Source organism: Nicotiana sylvestris, chromosome 5 (genome assembly GCF_000393655.2).
Source record: "Nicotiana sylvestris chromosome 5, ASM39365v2, whole genome shotgun sequence".
Lineage (NCBI taxonomy): Eukaryota > Viridiplantae > Streptophyta > Magnoliopsida > Solanales > Solanaceae > Nicotiana > Nicotiana sylvestris.
The window spans coordinates 20,421,001-20,440,621 of NC_091061.1; positions in this window are offsets into that span (position 1 = coordinate 20,421,001).

Here is a 19,621-nt window from a genome sequence, read left to right on the forward strand (position 1 = left end):
TTAAACTAAAGCCAAGTATGGGCAGTAGGATAGCATATGCTGTCAAAACATTTTAAAATCAAACAAGGACCTTTATGCAGGCCACAGGTTGTGCACAAAGCACATGAGGAGCACCAATGCACATGAGGTGCACCAATGCAAATGTTGTGCAGGAGTGCACATGCCATCCAATTCAGCATTTTAACCAAACATCCCTTTTACATTACTGATCTAAATCAACAGCTATAAGTAAACAAAATTGTTTCTCAATTGATTCAAAAAAAAAAAAAATGTTCGACAGAAACAAATCGCTTTGCTATGCTCAGATAGTTGAAACTAATTGACGACTCATGTCGACTCGACTATATTAGCATTATCGTACACAATCGTAGCCGAAAATCAAACATTCAGAAGTATGGGACACATGACTCGACTTATACTGATTAAAATAGAATGGTGCATCCGAGGAATCAGTTAGTTAGTACAAATTGGAATACAACCAATACGCATGCCGTATCAGAATAGGAGGAGAAGGATTCAGACAAACACAGATGTTCAAACAGAGTGGACGAACAAAAGTTGATAAAAATTCAAAACACAAATTGACACAAAACATGAACAGACATCTAATCCCTCACATGGACCAAACAAATAAGGGAAGAAGGCAGACTCACCTCAAATCTTGAAAAATCGGAAACCTTGAACCGGACTTGGACAGACTTTCTTAAGGCTGAACGGACTTTAATCGAAGTGTTTCTCAGATGAGAAACACTTCGATTAAGGTCCCTTGGACCTTAATTTCTTTGGCTCGAACGGGTATGAACTAGTGACGAGGAACTACAAAGTTCCAAAACTCAGATCCGGGATTCATGTTTCCCTGGTTAGATTCGGACCAAACCAAGTATGGTTCGGTCACGAGGGGGGTCTGGGGAGTATCTGGTACAAAACTGGGGTTGGTTGGGTCAGATCGAGTTTTGACTCGAATCTTCGAATGAAGATTCGAGGACCTGGGGGGTGATTCGAAACATGGGGTTGGTAGATTTGGGTTCAGGATGGCCTGGGGGTCCTATGGTGTTCAAGGGAAGGTCACCGGCATCCATGCCGCCGGCTTTCATGGCGGAAGTATGCAGAGGCGGCTAGGGTTTTAGGGCTGTTCGTTTGGGGAGACGAAGCAGCCGGGGTATTGGATAGGGGGGGTAGGGTAGTGTTATGTACTTATATAGTTAGTGGGCAAATGGATCCTGGCCGTTGGATGAGACGAGATGAAGGGCCAGGATCCTTCGGCTAACAGGGAACGACGTCGTTCCAAGGGTGAAGGGTTAGGGTCGGTCCGGGTGAGACGGGTCGGGTTTATTGGTGGGTTATGGGGATTGATCTTGGACCGTTGGATCGGCTTGGTTTAAACGGTTGTGATGGGTTGGCATCGAAACGACGTAGCTTTGGTGTTAAACTACGTCGTTTCATGGCCTGGGGGTGGGCTGTTTGGACTGGTGGCTTGGGCTGTCCGCTTGGGCTGAGTTCGTTGGGCCAATTTTAACAAATTGGCCCAAGTCCGGAAGGGCCTTTTCTTTCTCTCTTTTTTTTTATTTTTTATTTTTATTTCTTTTCTTATTTATTTTAAAACAAAACTAAAAAAAATCAAATTAAAATTAAATACACACTCAAATATAATTATTTGCGCACATACTAAAGTATTTCAAAACCGGTAAAGTCAAACCAAACAAAATCATGGACGAAAAATGCCTATTCACGATTTTCTATTTAATGACCGAATTACGGTTTGAATTACGCAGGACACATATTTTTTGAACTTTATTTTAATAAAGTAAATAAATAAGAATGGGCCAAAATCACAAATAAATCCACAAGGTGCCGCACAGAAATCCGAAATTGTACAGCGGGGCCAATTATATATTTTTTATTTCTTTTTGGAGCGATTGTCGTGTGAAGCAAAAATCACGTGCTCACAGCTGCCCCTCTTTGTTCGGAAACACGAAGGGTTTTCGTGCAAAGATCAAGTGAGCGTGTATGAGCGATTTTTGCCTATAGACCACTCCGTATGAAGCATTTTTTGAAAGATCTGACCGAATCTTGCTTCAAAGATTTCCTACATATCCTGGGCTAAACAGGAATCAGGTCAATGTAGTTCGAGAAGTTTTGGTAGCTGGGGCTACCATGGGACTGCAATGCTTGCCGCTACTGCTGCTGCTGTTGTCACTGCTACGTCACTGACCGCCTTATTACAACCAAGCGAAAATTGGAAACTGAACTAACTACTTTTATGTATGTCAACTGCTAGTTACAAGATTCCTATCTATGATTCTTTTACGACTTGATCTTGGGTCTTAGCTGATTCTGCTTGTAGACTCTGATCTGAATCTTGATGCTTGCGAGTTGCGGCGACTTGTTTTTTAATCCCCAGGATACCGAATAAAATGTGACCGGCAGAGGTCAGGACCTTAGTCAAATGTTGGAGTCGATCTGCTTTCCCTTTACTCTGATATCTCGGGATATCTCTTTTTGTCTTTTTCTTCTTTGATTCCGAACTGGGATTTATCTCGTGGGTCATTTCGATCCATGTGGCTCGAGGTCAGACCTGTGGGAGAAAAGAAACAAACAAACGAAATTTTCTGCCCCAGTTCCACTAGGAAAATTTCGTTACTTATTCACCAGGAAGTTCATAAAATTGATGAAAGAGGATATGCGTGCTCAGTTCAGGGTTGGAGCCCTAATATCGACTAGCTGGGGAAAGGTTCAGTGTAGGGTTTTAAAACCCTTACGCCAAACAAAGGAAGAATTCAGTTTAGGGTTTAAAACCCTAATGCTGCCTAAAAGGAAAAAAGTTCAGTTTAGGGTTTAAAACCCTGATGCTGACTAAAAGAGAATTCAGTTTAGGGTTTAAAACCCTAATGCTGATTGCATGGAAAAGCTCAGTTTAGAGTTTAAAACTCTAATGCTGGCTAAAAGGAAAAAGTTCAGTTTAGGGTTTAAAACCCTAATGCTGACTAAAGGAAAACTCAGTTTAGGGTTTAAAACCCTAATGCTGATTGCATGGAAAAGCTCAGTTTAGAGTTTAAAACTCTAATGCTGGCTAAAAGGAAAAAGTTCAGTTTAGGGTTTAAAACCCTAATGCTGACTAAAGGAAAGTTCAGTTTAGGGTTTAAAACCCTAATGCTGATTGCATGGAAAAGCTCAGTTTAGAGTTTAAAACTCTAATGCTGGCTAAAAGGAAAAAGTTCAGTTTAGGGTTTAAAACCTTAATGCTGACTAAAGGAAAATTCAGTTTAGGGTTTAAAACCCTAATGCTGACTAAAGGAAAATTCAGTTTAGGGTTTAAAACCCTAATGCTGACTAAAGGAAAATTCAGTTTAGGGTTTAAAACCCTAATGCTGATTGCATGGAAAAGCTCAGTTTAGAGTTTAAAACTCTAATGCTGGCTGAAAGGGAAAAGTTCAGTTTAGGGTTTAAAACCCTAATGCTGACTGGCTGGGGATAAAGCTCGAGAATACTACACGATCTATTTTTGAGTTTTCTTGTTTTAGATAAAAGGGAGTTTCGTGGAAGCTTACCTTTCGAGTGAATTCCTTATTGCCAAAATGTTTCTTGTACCTTCCTCTTTGGGCGACACCTGCTTCTTGCACGGTTGTCTTGGATTATACCTGTTTCAACTTTTCAGATAAAGAACAATTGTTAGTTCGGAAATGACGGTCGGTTCGGTGACCTCGATCGTTCCCAGTTGCTTTGTTGCGTCTTCATTTCTGTTGTGAAGTCCCGCCATTGATTTGATTCATATGCCGAAACCCTTTGGACCGCTCAGGCTTGTATTTCCAGATTCTGTGATGATTTGCCTCGTAAGGCTCTTTTTTTTTGTGTCCCGTTTTGCTTGGAGGTTCTCAACGGGGGTTTTATTGGAGGTATTTTGTGGGGATTTGTACAAAAGGGAAGCTTTGTGGGGAATATTTACAAAGTGGATTCTTTGTGTGGATTTTGTACAATGGGCATGCTGGGGGATTTATTTCAAAGTGGGATTTCTAGAATTTGTTGGGGTAAGCTTGTTGGGGATGTCTACCAAAGGACCCGCTGGGATGTGCTGGGGAGATTCCATTTTTTTCTTTTTTTTTTTTTTTTTTTTTTTTTTTTTTTTTTATATATCGAGGAGATTCTGTGGGAGATTGTACAAGACTCTGTTGGGATTTGTACAGGGGGAGACTCTGTGGGGATTTGTCCGAAGGTGGACTTGCTGGGGAAGATTTCAAGATTTCTCTCTTTTCCTTTTCTCCGGAACACCATCAAACGTCATGATTCATCATGCTTGGGTAATCATATCAACGAGATGAGGTGCTTTCCTTCATGAGACGGGATTCCGTGTAAACAAACCATGCCACCTACCCTTTCCGGTGTGTCCTGAACTCGGGGTTAAAATGCGAAAGGGATTCGAAAAGAAACAAAAGGGGAAAACAAATCAGAAAAGAAATACCCTTTTCGGGGAGAGAAAGACTTATCTGAGGAAGATAATGCTGGCTTTAAATGACATGACATGCCTTTTGGACTGGACGTCTGACCTTCCATGAACTTGCGTTTTCCTAGACCAGAACAGATCTGTGGTTCCAAAACTGGTGGAACTTTGCCGCGACCTTCTTGGGGTGGCGTCATTCTTTTCGGCCAACAGCGCCCTTTGCGGGTTTTCGCTGGCTGACCTCTCTCATTTCTCTTCCTGTCGTCGCTTGATAGCACTCTTTGCGAGTTTTTACTAAACAAGCTCTCTCATTTTGGTTTCTCTTCTCCCGTCGCCTCGTGGTGCCCGAAGGTTTTCACCGCCGAGACTCTCTCATTTTATTTCTCTCAACTCAGGGTGTGCTGGTTTCCTTTTGTGATGCTTATTGGTTTCCCACCATCTTTGGTAATTGATTTGAAGGCTTGTACCTGGTGAAGAGAGGTAGCTGATACTAAACTTCTCAAGTGTCTGACATGCCCCGGTTTTCCATTTCAGGGTGAATGGGATTTTGTTGTTGGTGTGACTGAACCTCAGGGAGAGGCTGCCTACGTATCCTTTCGGAACCAAGTCAAACGTAGTTCAGGCCTCAATCAATGTTTTTTTTTTTTTTTTTTTTTTTTTTTTGAGAGGATTGGGTAGTGTTTAGGGAGTAGTGGGGAATAAAACCTTTGCCATTTTCGAATGTGTCAGGACCACCGGAGTATGATTTAGACGTAGTACCTCTTGACTGCATCTGCATTTACTGCTGTGTCGGGGTCATTTCCTTCGATATCACCTAAATACAATGCTCCCCGCGGCAGTATCTTCCTCACAATGTATGGGCCTTTCCAATTTGGGGCAAACTTTCCTTTTGCTTCTTCATGATGCGGCAGAATACGCCTCAGTACCAATTGTCCTACTTCGAAATTCCGAGGTCGGACTTTCTTGTTGTAAGCACGGGCCATCCTTCGTTGGTATAACTGTCCGTGACAAACTGCAGCCATCCGCTTTTCATCAATCAACGTCAATTGCTCCAGTCGAGTCTTAACCCACTCGCTGTCCTCGATTTCTGCTTCGACAATGATTCGAAGTGAAGGAATCTCTACCTCTGCCGGTATTACGGCCTCGGTTCCATAAACCAAAAGATAAGGAGTCGCTCCCACCGATGTGCGCACCGTAGTGCGATACCCCAATAACGCAAAAGGTAACTGCTCATGCCACTGTCGGGAACTTTGTATTGTTTTCCTCAAAATCTTCTTGATGTTTTTATTTGCAGCTTCTACAGCACCATTGGCTTTTGGCCGATAAGGAGTGGAATTCCTGTGTGTTATCTTGAATTGCTCGCACACGTCTCCCATCAAGTGACTGTTCAAGTTTGCTGCATTATCTGTAATGATAGTCGCAGGAATACCGAAGCGACAGATAAGATTTGAGTGTACAAAATCCACTACAGCTTTCTTGGTGACCGACTTGAGAGTGACAGCCTCTACCCACTTTGTGAAGTAATCGATGGCAACCAGTATAAACCTGTGTCCATTCGAAGCCTTTGGTTCAATTGGTCCAATGACGTCCATGCCCCAAGCGACAAATGGCCAAGGTGCGGACATGGGATGCAGTTCCGTGGGAGGTGCATGAATCAAATTACCGTGCACCTGACACTGATGACACTTCCGGACAAAGCTAAAGCAATCCTTTTCCATGGTCATCCAGTAATAACCTGCTCTAAGGATCTTCTTCGCTAAGACATACCCGTTCATGTGAGGTCCACACACACCTGCGTGTACTTCGTGCATGATCTTTCTCGCTTCCTCGATATCGACACATCTTAAGAGATTGAGGTCCGGAGTCCTCTTATATAACAATTCACTGCTCAAAAAGAAACCACTTGCATGTCGCCTAATGGTCCTCTTTTGATCTCCAGTTGCATGCTCGGGGTATTCTTGTGTCTTCAAGAATTTCTTGATGTCATGGTACCAAGGCTGCGTATTTGATCCCGTCTCGATTACACTGCAGTAACCGTGTCTTTCCTTGATTTGGATTTCCAAAGGATCGACGTGGGCGTCGCCCGGGTAGGGTAGCATAGAAGCCAGAGTAGCAAGTGCATCTGCCAGTTCATTGTGAAACCTCGGAATATACCTGAATTCTATTGAGTTAAAGCGCTTGCTGAGGTCCTCCACATGTTGTCGGTATGGGATAAGTTTGACATCCCGAGTTTCCCATTCGCCTTGAACTTGCCGGATGATCAGGTCAGAATCTCCCATAATCAGTAAGTCTTTGACATCCTGATCGATTGCCATATGTATGCCCATAATGCAGGCTTCATATTCAGCTGTATTATTTGTGCAGAAGAAACGAAGTCTAGCTGTGGCGGGATAATGCTGACCGGCAGGTGAGATCAAAATTGCCCCAATCCCTATACCCTTGGCATTCACGGCTCCGTCAAAGAACATCTTCCAAACATGAGCTTCCTCCGAGATCGCTTCTACGGTGTTTACCTCTTCATCTGGAAAATAGGTATCCAATGGCTGGTATTCCTCATCGACCGGGTTTTCGGCCAAATGATCTGCTAACGCCTGGGCTTTCATTGCCGTGCGAGTGATATAAACTATGTCGAACTCCGTAAGCAAGATTTGCCATTTAGCCAGTCTCCCAGTAGGCATTGGTTTCTGAAATATATATTTCAAGGGATCCAACCTGCTTATGAGGAATGTAGTGTGGGCTTGGAGATAATGCCTCAGCTTTTGAGCAACCCATGTGAGAGCGCAGCATGTCTTCTCCAACAGAGTGTATTTGGCCTCGTAGCTGGTGAATTTCTTGCTCAGGTAGTAGATCGCCTGTTCCCTTTTCCCGGTCACATCGTGTTGCCCCAGGACGCAGCCAAAGGAGTTCTCCAAGACTGTCAGATACAAGAAAAGTGGCCTCCCTGGTTCGGGAGGGACCAAGACTGGGGGATTCGAAAGGTACTCTTTGACTTTATCAAAGGCTTCTTGACACTCCGTTGTCCACTTAATCGCCGCATCCTTTCTTAACAACTTGAATATGGGCTCACACGTGCTTGTCAGCTGGGCAATAAACCGACTGATGTAGTTCAGCCTGCCCAAAAGACTCATCACGTCTTTCTTCGTTCTTGGGGGAGGTAGATCTTTGATAGATTTTATCTTAGTCGGATCTAGCTCGATACCTCTCCTGCTTACGATGAAACCCAAAAGTTTACCTGACGGAACTCCGAAAGCGCATTTTGCTGGATTTAGCTTCAAGTCATACTTCCTTAGTCTCTCGAAGAATTTCCTCAAGTCTTGGATGTGATTATCCTGTGTCCTGGACTTGACTATTACATCGTCCACGTACACCTCTATTTCCTGATGCATCATGTCATGGAAAATGGCGGTCATGGCCCTCATGTAAGTAGCCCCAGCATTCTTTAAACCAAACGGCATGACCCGATAACAGTAGGTGCCCCAAGGCGTGGTGAAGGCAGTTTTCTCGGCATCCTCTTCATCCATCAATACCTGATGATACCCAGCGTAACAATCTACGAAAGACTGTATCTCGTGCTTGGCGCAATTATCAACGAGGATGTGGATGTTGGGCAGCGGGAAATTATCTTTAGGACTTGCTCTGTTCAGATCTCGGTAATCTACACATACTCGAGTTTTCCCGTCCTTTTTCGGTACTGGAACCACATTCGCCAACCATGTTGTATATTGGACTACTCGGATCACTCCTGTTTTCAGTTGCTTGGTGATCTCCTCTTTAATTTTGTCACTGACCTCGGTTTTGAACTTTCGTTGCTTTTGTTGAACCGGAGGACAATCAGGATGAATCGGCAATTTGTGAACCACTAGATCGACACCTAGTCCCGGCATGTCATCATATGACCAAGCAAACACGTCTTTAAATTCAAGAAGAAGTTGAATTATCGCCTCTCGCGTTTTCTTGTCCGTGTGAATGCTTATCTTGGTCTCCCGGATTTCTTCCGGGGTTCCTAAATTTACCGGTTCAGTGTCATTCAGATTTGGCTTAGGTTTATTCTCGAAATATTCCAACTCTCGGTTTATCTCCCTAAAAGCCTCTTCCGCATCATATTCTGGTTCTGGATCCATTAATTCGCAGTTAAATAGCTCATTGTGATCCGGGCGTGAAGTCCGCAAGCATGTCATATTTAAAGCCGCATTATTAGGACTGAAAAGGAAGATAAGAGGAAAAGTAATAAAATCAGAACGAAAGAAAGAAAGGAAAGCAATGAAGATTTTTTTTTCATTTTCTTTGGAAAATTGGAAGACAACAACGTTTACAACTAGGAATTCGGAATAACAAATGAAAAGAAGAAAACGTTCAAGTTATGTCCCGGGGATAACTTGTGATACAGGAAAGGTGGCAGGACAAGTCTACCCGGACTTCCGTCTAGTTGGGAATGGCGTGATCTCCCAGTTTTGGAGCTTGGCGTTTGGCCCCATGTATATCATCTCAGCAGTGCTCGTGCCTTCGCCTGGTTGAACCATGTGGACCTCGTAGAGCATTTCCCTCATTGCCCCACATATTTCCTCGATTTCCTCAACTGTGAAGACCTCATCTTCTTCTTCTTCAGTGTACCCTGGCCTGACAAAAGTCGCATGTAAATCCGGCAGTGGTTGAGGCAACTTCCAGCCCTCATTTCTCCTTTTCTTTGCCCATTTTTCGTCTGCTGGAGTAGGTTTGAAACCTAGTCCAAAAGGTTTCTTGATGACTGGTAAAGTAATGGGTTCCGTCATTCCCTGAAGGGTTCGTCCAAGCCCCTTCCCTGGCCTAAATCCGTGTCGGATCATCTCTTTGGCCACCATAACCGAAGCGTTAGACAAGAAAGGCTGGGGGCAAGGTACTCCCTCTTCGTGCTGCTCTGCCAATACCACCTCGAAAGCTTGATAGACCGTATGCTCACTCCCTTCTCTTGGTTCAAGATACGGGATAGATGGGTCCCGATAAATGGCATGTTCATCTTCTCCATGGACCACGATCTCTTGGTCTTCATACTCGAACTTCACCATCTGGTGAAGAGTAGAAGGCACGGCTCCTGCCGCATGGATCCAAGGCCTGCCAAGGAGGAAATTGTAAGATGTGTCCATGTCGATCACTTGGAAAGTGACTCGAGATTCGACTGGTCCTATGACCAGCAACAGGTCTATTTCTCCCATGGTGTCTCTCTTGATACCATCGAAAGCTCTCACGCAGACGTTGTTGGGTCGGATTCTTCCGGTCTCAATTTCCATTCTTTGCAGCGTGGAGAGCGGGCAGATGTCAACACCTGATCCCCCATCCAGCATCACCCGCTTGACATAGTAGTCCTCACATTTGACTGTTAAATGCAATGCCTTGTTGTGTGCTGCTCCTTCCGGGGGTAGATCGTTCTTGCTGAAGGAGATTTGGTTGACGGCGAAGAATCTTTCGGTCATCCGCTCTAGTTGCTCCACCGAGGTTTCGACCGGTACGTATGCTTCATTCAGGGTTTTCAGCAGGATCTTTTGATGCTCGGTTGACCTCATTAATAGTGACAGCATGGACACCTGCTCAGGGTGCTTGCGCAGCTGGTCTATCACTTCATAATCCGGCATCTTCATCTGCTTGAAGAACACTTCCGCTTCTTCAACACTCACAGGCTCCTTTGGAGGGAAGCGCCTTTGTGTGGCGTTGTTCAGTTCTTGGGTATTTGAGTACCCTCCAACGAAAGTATTTTCTGGAAGTTCTTCCATGACCTCCTTACCTTTGTATGTTACCAAAGTCTTTTGATAATTCCACGGTACTGTGGACGGGTTGGTCATTGGCTTTTGTGGCACGCGTCCGATAACCACTGGCTCATTCAGCCGAGGTGGTTGAATCGTCCCCCGGACCACATAGGCCCCTTTTGGCACATACATAGGTTTTGTCTTTTTGATCCCGAAGTTCTGCGTCTTCTTGGCTTGACCTCGTGGTATGTAAAGAACTCCACCCTTTGCTGGTACTACTTTCTTCTCCACCTTCTTTTCGGGCTTGCTTTCTGCAGCCTTGGCCTCCTCCCCCCTTTCTGATTTCTGGTCTGTTTCAGGCCTCCTCGCTGTGTCGACAATGGCAATTATGGCTTTCAAGGCAGGGTCGAACTCTTTGTCTTCACAAATCATGCCGATCAGCGGCCCATTATTGTGAGCGGGCAATGGATTGTTAGTTACATTTGGGATCTCTTCGTCCCTTAGCACTATCTTCCCCTGCTCTATCAAATTTTCGACCACTCTTTTCAATGACCAGCAGTCGTTTGTATCATGCCCCTCGGCCCCTGAATGATAGGCGCATCTGACTCCGGCTTTGTAAGAAGGAGATGTCGGGTTTTGCCTTGTTTGAGGGATGGGTTGTAGGAAACCCAACTGAACCAACTTTGGGAACAAAGTCGAGTATGGCTCACCGATGGGCGTGAAAGTCCGCCGTCGAGGTGGCTCTTGGGGGCGGTAGTTATTTTGCGGGGGTTGTGGGTTATAGTGGTTGCGGTAAGGAGGCTGATTTCTGGGAGGTGGAGCTGGGCCTCGGTTAGCTTGTTGTGGTGAATGGTTATAAGGTTGGGCATTCATGACCATATAAGGTTGATGAGCATATGCCGCATTTGAGTGGGGGTAGTAGTGTTGTGAGGCCCTTTCCGGAAAATGGGGCCTGTGATGACGATACTCCCTTGCTTCAGAGGCTGCCATAGCCGTTTCTTCCTTCTTCTTCCCCCTTGTCGTCCCTCCAGACCCGCTTTGGATGGCCTGAGAGGTTGCCCTTAGGGCTGCTTGACTCAGAATCCGACCCGTTTTCAGCCCATTCTCTACCATTTCTCCTATCTTGATTGCTTCCGCGAATGGCTTACCCATGGCCGACATCATGTTTTGGAAATAGTCAGACTCTTGAGCCTGGAGAAAGGTAGTGACCATTTCCACTTCATCCATGGGAGGCTTTACTCTCGACGCCTGTTCACGCCACTTGATAGCATACTCTCTAAAACTTTCCGAAGGCTTCTTCTTCAAATTCGACAGAGAGTTTCGGTCTGGCGCAATGTCGATGTTATACTGGAATTGTTTTACAAAATCTCTGGCGAGATCATCCCATATATGCCATCGGGACATTTCCTGATCCATATACCATTCCGAAGCTATCCCTACTAAGCTTTCCCCAAAATATGCCATTAGCAGTTCTTCCTTTCCGCCGGCTCCCCGCAATTGGTTGCAGTATTTTTTAAGATGTGCAATGGGGTCACCGTGCCCATCGTATTTCTCGAACTTGGGGGTCTTGAAACCCGTCGGCAGGTGCACGTGAGGGAACATGCACAGGTCGGTGTAAGAGACGCTCTTTTGCCCGCTCAAACCTTGCATATTCTTCAAACTTTGTTCAAGGCTTCTCATTCTCTTAGCAATCTCATTTTGTTCTGCAATCCTGGGGTTCTGTTCCTGTCCCGGTGCGAGTTCGCACTGAGGCGGTAGAGGATTATTGTTGGTAGCGAACCTGGTTGGTTCCATTGAGAACGATGGTGCTTGGAATGTAAAAGAGGATGAGTCAAAGCTTGGCTTGTATGTGGCAGGCTGTGCCGTAGCTGGGCAAGGCGATGCAGTAAAGATATTCATGCTTGCATCGGTGGCCGACATTCGGGGATGAGGCTCAGAAGGTGATCCGGCGGAGAAAACGGAGTTGGCTGGATACCCGAATGGGGTAGCAGGGTAATTTATGGGGACATTAGAAGTCCCACCTGACCTGGAGAATAATTCAGGGAATCCGGGGACGACACTTGGCGGCTCTTTCCCGTTGTTCCAATCATCCAGCATTTCCAACATGCGGAGCCGTAGGATTCTATTTTCTTCTGCAGTTGCGGATTCAGGCGTGAGGACGGCTGAGATTGAGCTCTCCTCAGAGACGGGGACTGTTTGCAATGGAATTTCCGAAGACATTTCCACACTTCCTTTTGACCTGGTGAAGTAGGTGTGAGTACTGTTTCTGGTCCTAACAATAGGTAGTTGAACACCTCTCTTTGACCTCGTGAAGTATGAGTGCGAGGCCAGACTTTCACCAAACCAACCGTCTTTTCAAAAACCCTGGAAACATGCTCAGTGACAAGCGCACGGTTAATTTGTAGCAAATAACAGATAGTTAATCTCACGTTGGGCATGATGCACCTATACAGTTAAGTGGATTACTATATGTCTGCTACGAGAGCATGCGTCATTCCGGTATTTTCCTCTTATTCCCCCCTTTTTTCTTTTTTTTTTTTATTATTTTCATTTATTTTTCTTTTATATATATTTTTTTTTTATTTATTTTCATTTATTTTTCTTTTATATATTTTTTTGTAGCAAAATAAAATGCGATCGGATCCGATGAGGATTGCCTACGTATCACGATACTCACGTGAATCAGATCATTACGTAGTTCGAAAACACGAATGAGCGTGAAAGAAGCAAACTCTTTATTATTGAAGCAGTCTATTACAAACTACATTTGCAAAAGAAAAAGCAAACTTTGGAAATAAACCTAGACTCAAAAATAGACTAAAAATCACCCTGATGAAAAAAAAAGGCAGAAGATGCTATAGATACAGATTTGACCTATGAATGCATTATGGTTTTAAAAATTGGTTTCCGCGGGGCGTCGTTCGGCCTCGCCGCGGTCCTAGGCGTGAGATCCCACTCAAGTTGCTCTAGCTCGTGCATAGTCTGCTTGACATAACCCATTACTGCCGAGAGGACGGTAGCGCTGGACATGTTCTCACATCGTAGGCATCGTCTGGTGATGGCATGGGCAATGGCCTTGATCCTATCTCTGGTTTGCTTCTTCTCTACGAGCAGGCGTTTTGTCTGATCGCTGCATATCTTGAAAACTTGAGCATCTTGTACATGCTGATGCTTCAGTCGTCGTACTTCCAACTTCATCTGGGCTATTGAGTCATACCAGTATCTGCTCTCAATTTGGAAATCCTTGGCCTGATTAGCTGTTTTGATCTCAAGTGCAGCCATCTCTCTCTTTATCTTAGCAACAGTCTTCTCATGGTCGCTTTCCAATCGATTCAAGTACCTGCGATGCTTGTCTGTTCTTGTACCCCACTGTGCTTTGAGCTCTGCTATGATGTTTTCAGATTTCTCCAAACCATCTCGCCATTCCCTGATTTCACCTTTTAGCCCTTTTATCAACTGCTCGTCCGATCGACGCCTTGGTTGTCCATCTGCATCCAACCTTATCTGTTTGATCTGGGCTCTGAGCATTTCATTTTCTTGAATCAACCTGTTCCGTTCTCCCAGATCGGTAGCAACTTGCACGTTGTGTTCATATTTCAATTTTTCCACTTGTTGCTTTAACCTGCTGATTTCGGTGCAATAGCCTCTTTCTTTTGCTAACCAATCCCACTGCTTTTGTGATGATTCGGTAAAATTCCGGATGTGGGGTCTCTTAGCTGGCCTTTCGTGCTCGAGTTCCCTTCTGTACCATGCAAGGTAACCTGGCGCCGTTTCTCCTTTGGCTTGATCCCGCACGCAAGTATCTGATTTCAAATATTGACCCTCATTCCAGATTTGGCGAATCTTTGCTTCTGGGAACTGTCCGTTAGGACTTATCTCGATTGCTTGAGTGCTTAGATCTTCCTCATGAGGTACTGTCTGGCATTTTCCGAACTGTCTTAAAACTCGGCCGGGTGCGTAAGGTTGAATGCTCTTAAGCCCCATCAGCAAGAAATGAGTTTTAGTCGCTGACATATATAAGACCTCATCAACGGGCAACCATCCCAACTTCCATTGTATTTGGCTGGCAGTAAGAGCTTGAAAGAACGAGGTCCAAGCCAGGACTCCTTCGGGCAAACTGATCTCTTTGGCTCTTGCGTAAGATTCTTCTATGCGGGTCTTACCCGGGGAACCACGGCTCAAAATCTCGGAATGATGGCAAAGGTGCTCGGTCATCCATATCTGCAGGAGCAAGTTACAACCTTCGAAGAAATTTCCCCCAGCTTTACAAGTTGTGAGAGCTCGAAAGATGTCGGATACCACCATAGGCGCGAGAGTACTGTCACTTTGCGTGAGTAAAGTGCTGACGACCCCCGATATCTTCAAATCAATGTTTCCATCTTTCCTGGGAAATACCAGAAGTCCCAGAAACGTTATCATGAACGCCACCCGTCTGTGCTCGTCCCACTTCTGACGAACTCCTTTGCTGCACAGTTTGTTGATTGGATTATTGAATCCCCCCTCGTGACCGTATCTATCATATATGAAGCATGGAGTACAGAATCCGGCTGCTAGATCCGGGTTGTGGACTGTTCTAGGTATTTTCAATGAATCCAGGAACCGATGTACCGTGACGACTCTTGGGGCGACCAAGTATTTTTCCCTCAACGGAAGTTCAGTATTCCCGATGTATCCGGCCATTTCTTCCAAAGTTGGGGTGAGCTCAAAATCAGAGAAATGGAAAACATTGTGCGCCGGGTCCCAATAGGTAACCAAAGCTCTTATGATATCTCCCCGAGGCTGGATTTCCAACAGACCCACAAGACCTTTCAGATTTTTCTTAACCTCATTTTGCCCTTCAACACCTAGATCATTCCACCATAGCCGTAACTTGATAGGGATTTTGGTCATTATTGAAAAATGTTCATTTTGCATCGTGCTCATCCTGCACATTTATTAAGGTGATTTTAACAAAAATGACTGACTCAAAATATTTTACAGAGGGGACCAAGCTTTGAACACGGCCTTTAAGCACTTCGGGGACGAAGATTTTAAGGCTGTGTGGGTCTAAAAATGCTAAGCAAAACCCAAAAGTGGCTATTTATGCAAAGTCAGCCTTCCGGCGTCCCTTTCGGGAACATTCGGCTATTCATGTCAAAACAGCATCACCTGACTTATTTATGACTCTTTAAAAATTTGAAACATATATTTTTTTTGATTTTGGCTATTTTAGCAAAATGGGGGTTGAACCCGACGAGGGTTGCCTACGTATCTCACATCCGGTGAGAATCAAACCGGCGTAGTTCGGGGATATCGTAAAATAGGGAAAAAATCGAATAAACCTAGAAATCAAGAATGCGTATTTTTTACATTTTTGAAAAGAGATAAAGATTATATTGTATTTCTTTTTAGGAAAAATTTGGACCTTTAGTCTGAATTCATAAAAGGGGCACTACGAAAGAAACAACACATTTTTTTTGAATTATGAATTTTTTTTTTTTTTTTTTTTTTCTTTTTTTTTTACTTTAAAAATAAATACCCCTTTTTTTTTTGATTTTGAAAGTGATAAAAGAAGATTTTTATAAATTTTTTTTTAATGACTCTCAATAAACAAGACAGTTTTTTTTTCTTTTTTTTTTTTTAAGAAAATTTCGGCAAGGTTTTGACACTACTTGGACATTGGTTTTATTTTTCCAAAATTAAGTAATTATCTCCCCTACGCTGTTACTTTCCCTTTTTTTTTTATGAACCGGTCGACATGCGGAATCGAAGCAAATAAATGCATAACACAGATAGGAATGCAGCATGATGGTCTTTCCATTTCAGGTTGCCTGTCCTAGACGGACCCAACCCCTGTGTTGAGTCCCCTAAGTCAAATGCAATGTGATGCAAATAAGCGTTCCTATTAGGGATCCGGCATGAAGTTTCGTTATACTAGGTTTAAACCTTGGTATTTGTTCTAGACTGTGTACCCGAGCGGACAACTCGAGTCGAGGAGGGGGCTACGTACCGGGGACCCGCGAGATCGTCCGGCTTTGTAACTTGTCCGTCCTCTTTCTTATTTTAGGTATTGACATTAACAGAATAGGGAGTCTCGACCAGCGAGCTTCTCCCCGGAGGTAAGAAGAGAAGGGTTTCGGCACAGTTTATATACAGTTCAGATAATATCAAAGCGGTAAAAGACAGCATTTAGCACATTATGCAAAAACATGTAATAAAGATCAGATAATAAAGCCAAATATAACAATTATTCTAAGCTCGAATTCTTGAACCCTGAACCAGTGGTTCTGGGTCCGTCTTCCCCAGCAGAGTCGCCAGAGCTGTCACACCTCCTTTTTGCGCGCCCTGCCCCGAAGGGTTAGATGCGCGGGTGGAGTTTTTCCAATTTAAGTGACAATATTCGAAATGGGATTATTTATTTAATTCAGAGTCGCCACTTGGGAAAGGTTTGGTTTTTGGTGTCCCAAGTCACCGGTTTATCTTGAATCCCAAATCGAGGAAATTTTCGACTTTTCCAAGTGAAGTCTGCGAACCAGAAATTCTAAGTAAGGAATTCTGTTGACCCGAGGGAAGGTGTTAGGCACCCTCGAATCCCGTGGTTCTAGCACGGTCGCTTAAATTGTTATAATGGCTAAATATCTGATTTAAATACATGTTATGACTTACGTGCTTTTATTAAGTTTAAACCGCTTTTATTATTATCATTTATTTTATAGAATTGCAACATCGTGAAAATGCGTCTCGAACCACGTCACAATCAATGCGCCCGTAGTTGTTAACACATTTTGACTTTGTTGAGATTCGGATTTGGGTCACATCAATGTGCACCCGAATTTAAGAATGCGATTTAATTAAACCGCGCCAACAGAGTCTAACGCGTTATTATCTTTGTATAAGGCCACGAAATTTATTAAATGGCCTATCTTGAATTCTGAATAATTATCATGGTTATTTATTGAGGGCCCCGCAATTTTGCATCTTTATTTGGCGAGGCTCATCTCTATTTTAGAAAAGGATATCCTAAAATGGCTACATTTCTAATGCATTTGTCTTTAAAACTAGAAGAAAAAGTACATGCTAATTCAATTATAGGCTTTTGCCTAATCCGGATTTTGTCAGTTTCTGATTAACTACTTATAAAGTAAAAACGCCATGCCTTGCGAGGACGTTTCAGTCGAACAAAAGACTACATACGAGATTGATGAAATGCAATACCTAATCCGAACATTTCTTGAGTTGAACTAAACTGAACTTATTTGGACTAGATTAAAGGATAACTAGCAAAGTAAAGTACTTTAGTTTGGCAAGGAATCATGTACGAGCTAAACGAAATACAACACTTAATCCGAGCACTTCTCGAGTTTAACTTAACTAAACTTATGTGGACTAGTCTTAACTAAACAAAAACTAAATGAAACAAGAACAGTATTGTACAGAGTCGAAATATACATGCCCCTACTGACAAACAACTACAGAATTAAAATACAACAGGGTAAACTCAGTCAAATATCAATACATACTTTCGAACTGTTGAATCATAAGCTAAATCAACTTTCACAGGCCTATTAATGTATTATGAATACTACGACAAATACTTGAACTTCTTCAACCTCTTTTCATTTCATGCTTTCCAACTATTTTAATTACATCAATATGGGACTTGAAATGTGTACCTGGAAATGCTGAAAATGCAAAGGAGAAGAAGAAGAAGATGTGGAAATCAGCAGCAGAAAGAAGCAGGACTAGTAGTAGCAGCAGGACAGGGCAGCAACAACAGTGAGCAGAATAGCAACAACAAACAGAACAGCATAAAAGAAAAGGATTCTGATGCGAGGTGGAACTAGAGTTGAAGGAAAATGACAGCCAAACGAAATAGCACACAGTGTGATAGCAACAATGCTTCAGACAATCCAATTCCGGAATATACCAAATGCCACAAAACACTAACAATAATCTCGATGGGATTTTAGAAGAAGCAACACTGCTTAATGTATTGACAATAGATGAAGTTCAGACAAACAAGACCAAATTTCTGATTTCCTAATCTGTTTTTCCTCTTTCTTGCTCCCTTTCTATTTCTGTCAACTCTCTCTTTTCTTTCTATCTTCACAGTGTGTGTGTGTTTCTTCTCTAATCCCTGTGTCCTAATCTCAGATCCCTCCTTTCCCAATTCTGTATATCTCCCCCTTTTATAAGTCCCTATCCTACTCTTTTTTAAACAGCCTGTTTTCAGAAATCCAGTACCCTTCCCATGTGCCTTCTATTTTCAATTCCAAACTTTAGCTAATTAAATATTAAACCCCATCAACATTCCCTGGCAGATTTTACTTTTAAAAGGTTTAAACACTTCTTTAAACTAAAGCCAAGTATGGGCAGTAGGATAGCATATGCTGTCAAAACATTTTAAAATCAAACAAGGACCTTTATGCAGGCCACAGGTTGTGCACAAAGCACATGAGGAGCACCAATGCACATGAGGTGCACCAATGCAAATGTTGTGCAGGAGTGCACATGCCATCCAATTCAGCATTTTAACCAAACATCCCTTTTACATTACTGATCTAAATCAACAGCTATAAGTAAACAAAATTGTTTCTCAATTGATTCAAAAAAAAAAAAAATGTTCGACAGAAACAAATCGCTTTGCTATGCTCAGATAGTTGAAACTAATTGACGACTCATGTCGACTCGACTATATTAGCATTATCGTACACAATCGTAGCCGAAAATCAAACATTCAGAAGTATGGGACACATGACTCGACTTATACTGATTAAAATAGAATGGTGCATCCGAGGAATCAGTTAGTTAGTACAAATTGGAATACAACCAATACGCATGCCGTATCAGAATAGGAGGAGAAGGATTCAGACAAACACAGATGTTCAAACAGAGTGGACGAACAAAAGTTGATAAAAATTCAAAACACAAATTGACACAAAACATGAACAGACATCTAATCCCTCACATGGACCAAACAAATAAGGGAAGAAGGCAGACTCACCTCAAATCTTGAAAAATCGGAAACCTTGAACCGGACTTGGACAGACTTTCTTAAGGCTGAACGGACTTTAATCGAAGTGTTTCTCAGATGAGAAACACTTCGATTAAGGTCCCTTGGACCTTAATTTCTTTGGCTCGAACGGGTATGAACTAGTGACGAGGAACTACAAAGTTCCAAAACTCAGATCCGGGATTCATGTTTCCCTGGTTAGATTCGGACCAAACCAAGTATGGTTCGGTCACGAGGGGGGTCTGGGGAGTATCTGGTACAAAACTGGGGTTGGTTGGGTCAGATCGAGTTTTGACTCGAATCTTCGAATGAAGATTCGAGGACCTGGGGGGTGATTCGAAACATGGGGTTGGTAGATTTGGGTTCAGGATGGCCTGGGGGTCCTATGGTGTTCAAGGGAAGGTCACCGGCATCCATGCCGCCGGCTTTCATGGCGGAAGTATGCAGAGGCGGCTAGGGTTTTAGGGCTGTTCGTTT